We start from the raw sequence: 6,704 nt of genomic DNA on the forward strand, positions 1-6,704 counted from the left end.
GTGTTTGTATTTATTTGTACTCATGAAAGCATCATTTAAAACGATAATGTTCTACACAATTTCGTAACCTTCACTAGATTTTATTTTTCTCCTGATGTTCATCTCACTGTTAATTACAGTTAAGGGCACAGAGATAACAGATATATTTCTGTTGAATTCTTACTTGAATATGTATATTTAAATTGAAAAAGCTACATTGTTATTAGGTGTTAATTTGCAATAAAAGCACAACAGAGAGATTAATATTACTTTGCCTGGTTTCAGTTGCTTGCAGACGTTAAGACGTTAGAAAAATCAGATAAAATGAGCAAATGAAACTGAGTTTTCATCCTCCGTCAGTGAAGCGTCACCTCTCTACTCCTCTCTCTCTTCCTTCCCAGGATGCACCTGCAGGCCTCCTCTCCTTATTTATAGCTCCATGTAAATGAAGAGGTCAAGTGTCAACTCTCTGTACAATCAGAGGGAACTGTCTCTGACTGGAAACACACTGATGGTCCAGTGGACTGATCAGTCTGTGTGTTTCTCTTGACTCCATGTCCTCTTGTTGTTTCCAGGTGTGAGTGGTGTGACGGTGCTGACACAGAAGCCTCCTGTTGTGAAGGTGAGGAAAGGAAAGACAGCCACCATGGACTGTGATGTTTCTACAGATGATGTGTCTCGCTGGTATAAACAGAGCCCTGGAGGAGCTTTTAGGTTCATGCTGAGGAATCATTAAAGTTACTCCTCTCTCCAAACTATGGCGCTGGTTTCTCCTCTCCCAAATTCACTTCTAGTCATCTGTCTGGGACAGAGTATCATTTGATCATCAACAATGTGGAGGGAGACTCAGCAGTCTATCACTGTCAAACATGGGATTTCTCTGACATCTCTAAATGTGCATGTAAAGAATTTATTTAATGATATCTTTTTTTTTGCTCAAGCTCTGCTCAACATATATTATTTCTATATTGTGGAAGTTGTGATTTTGAATTTCGGTTGCAGTAAATGTGTTTGGTTTTTTTTGGTTATTAGTAAAGTTACCCAACAGTATACTAAAATAAATTTAAAAAAAATAAATACATAATATCTCCTACTATTGATAAAAATGGTTTAATTACTGTCATTTGGTCAATCAGAGACAGTTTCCCTCTAATGTGAATTATGTTCATGTGTGCAGAGCCAAAGCTTATATCCTGCAATAGATGTTTCTTGTTAAAATGTGAAAAACTTGTATATCAGATATGAAGATGATTTTTTTTAAACTCCAACTAAAGCAAGCAAATATGACAAGCTAATGTAACAACTGAAAAAATGTACACAATTGGATTAGTGAATCCTATTTATTAGGAAGTGAGCAAAGAAACAAATCTATGACAAAAACTGTAGGAAGTCGTTTTTAAACATGCTAATAAATAACAAATTCAATTTGTTACGTCCATCTGCAACAGAACCTCTCAGACTGAGAGAACAAATCTCTAGACCAATCGCATGCCTTGTTCTCATCATCAAGGAGGTAACAATTAGATCCATCCAGACTCCCCTCATTAATGGTCTCACTGTCACAATTTCCTGCGTCAGATTTCTCTGTGATGATGTGAGTGTGATCCAACAGAGTTATTTTACAACTATCTCCATCTCCCTGCAGTCCTTCCCAAGTACAACCCAAATTATTGGTGCTGTTACCACTCTGTCTTCTCACTCTGAGCTTCACACTCAGTTGTATTTTAGCAGCAGGAGTAGGAAGAACAATTAATAATCACACACAGTCACATCACATTCACTTGAGTCACATTTGTGTTTGATCGTTCCTGTTGACACTGTGTTTAGAGCTCCTCTCTGGATCCTCAGGTGCTGCTGAGCCAGCAGATGGTTTTTATGCTCGTCTGGTTTCCAGAAACTCCTTTTTGGGGTAAATCTGTAGCTGTGTCTGCTAGATGTCATACCCAACACCAGGTTTTCTTTTGTAGACTCTGTGGGACATTAGCTGATTCACTCCTCAGGTACTGTTTGACTAGCTTGACTAGCTTCAACTTTATGGTTCTCCAGGCAGTCACTGTCCTGGGTACTGCAGCCTTCCTCCTGCTCTGCTGATGAAGTAACTTGTCCAAGTGATTGTTGCCATGAGGAGTGGGAGTAAGGGTGCAGTCTTGGTACTGTGATCTAGGATGAAAACAGGAGCATATGTGTTCATCCAGTGCCACCACCTGACAAAGGAGATTTACACTGAAAATCTCTGAAACTCGTACACACTGCTGTAACTCGTTGTTAAGTATAAAGATACAAAGCATGTAAAACTAGCCTTGTTTTTACAATATATAGGGAGGATCAAGGGAAGACTTAAAGAGGGATTCAAAAGAGCGTTATAGAACATAAACATGACGTCAGCACAGGCACATTGGACAGTCCATGGCGAGACAGCCTTGTCTCCTGTTTTAACATCTTTTTGATATAACTCAGAAAATAAAGACCTTCAAGTTCATATTCTTTACAATTTCTGTGCCTTGAAACTTTTCTTACAGTTAATTTGTATTTTCTTCCTCTCTGAAAAAAGCAGTTACAAGCTCACTGGTCAAACTAGTAAGAATTTGTGTTGTTTTTACTTAGATTTTGGATTCAGTCAGACTAATTCCCATTAATTTCTAATTTGTTTCTGGCTCCTGTAGTCTGCTATTGAAATAAAATACTGGGAATTATCAGATAGAAAGCAATAGTTATCAGTCGCTTCTTTGCAATGATTGGGAAAGAAGACCTGAAGTAGAAAGTGTGGCATTATTAAAGCTGCTGGCAGGAGAATGACGAGGAATCAGCAGCAGGGTTATTGCTGGGGATCTGGAGGTTTTGCTGGGATCAGTGGATCCCAGCTCATATTCTGCAGCTTTCTTAAGAAGGACCCGATAATAACTGACCACGGTGCAGCCTCCCAGGCCTGTAGCTTTGGGGAGAATCATCTGACTGGCGATAAACTGGACTGCGTCTTTACTGCTGGAGCCATTTTCAACAGGCCCTCCTAACCAGCTGGACTCAGACAAGGGGTATGAAGGTAAAAAAGTTTATTAATAAAGAGGGAAATGATGGGGGATGAAAGCTGGAGTTTGGAATCTATTGCGCAAATGTGCCAAGAGTGCAGACAGTGGCTAACCTAGTTTAGACTATTAGACCATTGGCAATGTGGAAAACTTTTTGTCTTTCAATTACTCAAAGATCATCTTTAATTTATTCCAAAACCAAAGTATATTTATGTCAGTTAATATGGCACCGACATTGGGAAATATTCTAACAGTTATTACACTGTTCTTGAGCATTACTGTAAGGCACAGCTACACAAATAACATAAACCAGGATTAAGCTAATAGTTACTTCTAGCTGTAATTATAATATTGTTGCAACTTCGAGCTGTTTTTGAAACTACAATAAGTTTGAGATTTCAGTGACAATTAAAGAGGTGGGTCTCCTTCAATTAGACTTCAGTTTGCTTAGAGACTAAAAATGACTAAAAAGAATTAAACCGTCTGACAAATGGTCAAACACATTTTAACCCCTAGTGTTCTTTGTCAAGATTTCTTGATGTTTGTTAACATGTTTTACAAATATCTTGGGAATAATACAAAATTATATTTGGAAAATCCACTATCCAATTCCAGCCTGGTATCAAGCTCAGTATTGCTACATGTCTGGCATAACCCATTCCAATACCCAATCATAATTGCATCTTTATACCAAAGATGAAATGTCTGCCAATTAAACAGTCCTCAACAGCCTTCACCAACAATGTGGATCTGGTTGATGCTCTAACTGGTCCCTCCGAGTTCAACCTGCAAAATTACAGACACAACAGACATCCACACTGCTTTTCAATTAACTGGCAAAAAGAGAAGACACCAATGACGAGATGAGCTTTTTAAATGTGTCACACTCAACACTGGTAAAATTAAGCTAACTTGGTTATTCCCTCTGAACAACACAAGGTTTATCACAGTGTTTTATAGCAGAGTTAGGCCACCTCGCCTGAAACAAAAGCTTCCACTAACATCATAATTAATTAAAGTTAATACACTTTCCTAAAATAAAACATTAATCTTCAGGTAAAAGAGCAGAGGTGCTGTTTCACACAGCAAATGCCAGATATTTAATATGTGACACTGTTGTTTAGGCTACCTAACTGATGATACAAGATCAGGTCAAGATCTGTGTGGCTTACTACCTCTGCTTAACCATTTCCTGGAGGAAACCCTGGAAGATATCCTACTGCTTCCAAACCCAGGAGTAATGCTGCGTGTGGACCAGGTCCATCTCATTCTATGTAGGAAGCAATCCACACCGAGACTCGTACAAAAAATGTCAGATAGTAACTGAAGAGGTTATTGAAACTTGAGTATGTACAGTGTTCAATATGCAGTCTAAATGTGCTGCTTCAGATGCAGAGCAACATGATCTGACTGAACTTGTTTAGTGTGTTTAAGATACCTTTACATTTTCTACAATTAAATAAAGCTGAAAGAATTTTGGCTGTGTGCTATTGATAAATAAAAGTGTAAATTCAATCCAAACAAAAAAAAGATGGAATTTGAGTAATAAATTGCAGAAATTTGGAGTTGCTTGAAAGATAATTTTCCATGCACACCTTTGTAAACCACTTGCAAGAATGCCAAAGAATGGGTTCAAGCAGGTTCCAACTAGTATATACATCTCTCCCAGGCCTCCCTCAGTGAGAGACAATATCTGTGATCAACCTGTTCCCTCAGACAGCTGCACACTTGATCTGCATCTGTGGTGGGTAGACAGGGAAGACAGATGAAGGTGTGTCCTTGTGTAAGTGAGTGGGAGGAGTTATATAGAGTTAATTTGCTTTGTAGGTAAAGGTTTTACATTTTCTGGGTAACATCAAGGGAGGAGTTAAGCTAATTCAAATACAGCCTTGACTTAATAAAGTAATGGTATTCATTTCGGTCGGACAATTTTATAGAGTAATTGGTCACAGTAACGTTTTGAAAATACAATCCATGGACCCACTGTTTCCCCTTGAGAACTAAAACAAATCAGTCTTTTGCATTGGTTGTTTGCGTTTTTACCTCGTCGTGTCCTGCTGTTCAACATATCCTTGAGAGGCAGCCTTTACAGCACGGGTAAAACACACAGGCATCTTGAAGAGACAACACAACACAATCCACCAGAGCCCGTCTGACAGTCTGCCAAGAAATTACTCTGAGGCAGGGACACTTGGCTGCTGCTAAATTAGCAGGCTAACAGAAACTTCTCACTAAACGCACAAGACTCTATTAGGGGTTGACCTCTGTGGGGGCTTTTTTGGGCTTTGGAGTGTCTAACTGTGGTTTTAATGAATTTGTATCTTCAATAAAGCCTATTTTTTTGTACCAGATCATCTGTCTGTGTGGTGAATATCCTCTTGCCTGACGCCGGGCCAGGCCGGGTTAACAAAGGTGGTGGCAGACTTGCACTACCTTAAAATCTTTAACAACTAAAGTTTATTACAATAACTTAATTGAAACAGCAGCAACTTCAATACCAACAATTATTAATAAAGATAAAACCAAATGTGGTTCAACGCTAAAAAAACTAAATACTTCAATTTCTAACATCTCTTTAGGCGTCTGAACCAATTCAATTGGAACCTTATACACAATTTACTTCTTCTATGCAACAAAAAATGTTGTGTCCATATCAGGTACACTACTTTATGTTATAAATACCACAATGAAACATTTTGAAAGATGTAATAATTATAATAATTATAACAATTATAAGACCCTACATGGTGCAAAATGATGATGATTCAGAAGTGTCTGAAATCTAAATTCACTGCTCACTATAAACAACTGTTTAATAGGGAGTAGTGAGTAAGTGAATGAGAGGGTTCAGACCAACACTAACTGTGTCTGTATCTGTATATGTCTGTAGGGACATAGTAAAATAGATATTACTCCACAATGAAATGAAAGAACATCTTCATAAACATGTACTGACATTGATTGACCATTACAATTGTTTCTACGCATATAGTACACTCTCCCATCTTATCACATGTGACAACCTTCCCACCTTTCTTTCATTTTTTGGCCTTTGCATATATGTTGAATTCTGGTACACTTTCTGAAACTGCATTTGGCAGTTATCAAAGTACAGGGCAAGAAAAGCTGCACAAATACTGTATTGTATACCAGGCCCAATACTGGCTCTCTACACAGGTACCAGTCCACAGAAGGACCCACTTTTGTATGTCCTTCAAAGCATCCAGTTCCTGAACTGTGACATGTTAACTATCTCTCTACTGCTTCCTACAGATTCTGGTGAACATTAAAGTGTACAGAGACTTGCAGTCGTCCTTAATTTTTGGCGTCAGGGAGGTGCTAGGAAAACATAATAAAGTGATCACAAATACAGAAACTTATAGGGCCCATCCTCTGAAAAAGATTAACATTACATTCCCTAAATGACAACTGTGATTCTCAAAACACTGCAAAGTTTCTCAATGGATTAACACATTGTTTTTTAACAAACCGTATTAAAAAATATAATTACTTTTCAAGATTTATGGAATAAAAATCTTCATTGAAGGACATTTAAGGTTGATAATTTTTTTTTGCTATCAAAATAGATCCCCATTAGTTGTTACCTTGGCAACGACTAACCTACTCTTACTAAGGTTCATATTACAATACAAGAACATCAACATTGCACTGTAGGCCTACATAATACAGTCACAGCAA

Source organism: Siniperca chuatsi, linkage group LG21, assembly GCF_020085105.1.
Source record: "Siniperca chuatsi isolate FFG_IHB_CAS linkage group LG21, ASM2008510v1, whole genome shotgun sequence".
NCBI lineage: Eukaryota > Metazoa > Chordata > Actinopteri > Centrarchiformes > Sinipercidae > Siniperca > Siniperca chuatsi.